A 918-nucleotide genomic window follows, 5' to 3' on the forward strand; every position below is an offset into this window, starting at 1 on the left:
ACATGTTTCCTTTCCATTCAATAACCATGACACCTAATCCTTTCCTATCACATTAATCATCATCATCTATCTTCTTTGGATTGCATTTTCTTGCATGGTGAGAAATAGTGACCGAGAGCAACAGAGAAAATCGTGGAACCCTTATGCCTTTCTATTTCAATTTTTTTAAATTTGTAACTCCAAAGAAAAATCTAATTCAGTAAAAGTGTTCGTATCTTCCTCCTTTACGCGTTGACGTTATTTTTGTTCGGTAGAAGCTGACGGTAACATAGCTCCCCTTCCTCTTGAGTTCGGCCAATTGAAGTTTTAAGAGGCACGGACGATTTCTGACGCCTTCCTCTTCAGCAGCTCGATCAAAAAGTTTCTCCAAAGTTTTCGTTGATTTTGATTTCGTATGAAAGTAGGGGATTTTGTTTTGAAATTAACTATTTTTAAACTATGAATGCCATGGAAGTCTAGTGGGTGTTTGTAAATAATTTATGATTGTTTGAACTGACTGAATGATGAGTTTGAGTTGTGTTTGTGACTGAATTTTGATGAATATGTATTTGATTTCTTGATTGAAAAGAGGTCGAAAATGGTTCAGTTGGGACCCGAAAAAGGGTGGCTAACCCGAGTTTTAGGGAAAGTGCTGCCGAAATTTTATAAAAAATATGAGGTTTTATTTGAAAAGTTATTTTAAAAGATTTGGTTTTGAAAAATTAAATTATTTGAAATATATTTAGTTAAGAAAAGATTTATTCTATTTTAAAGTTTGATTTATTAAGAAAAATATAATGTTTTAAACCCAATCTTTTAAGGAGAGATTTTGTTTTAAGTAAAGATTTGAACTCGGTTTATTAAGAAAAGGAATCTCTGTCACAGGAGAGCAGAGAACAAGGATTTAAAGAATATATTAATTAATGAAATGTCTGCCAC

The sequence above is a fragment of the Arachis ipaensis genome, chromosome B10 (assembly GCF_059453495.1).
Source record: "Arachis ipaensis isolate K30076 ecotype BB chromosome B10, ASM5945349v1, whole genome shotgun sequence".
NCBI classification, from domain to species: domain Eukaryota; kingdom Viridiplantae; phylum Streptophyta; class Magnoliopsida; order Fabales; family Fabaceae; genus Arachis; species Arachis ipaensis.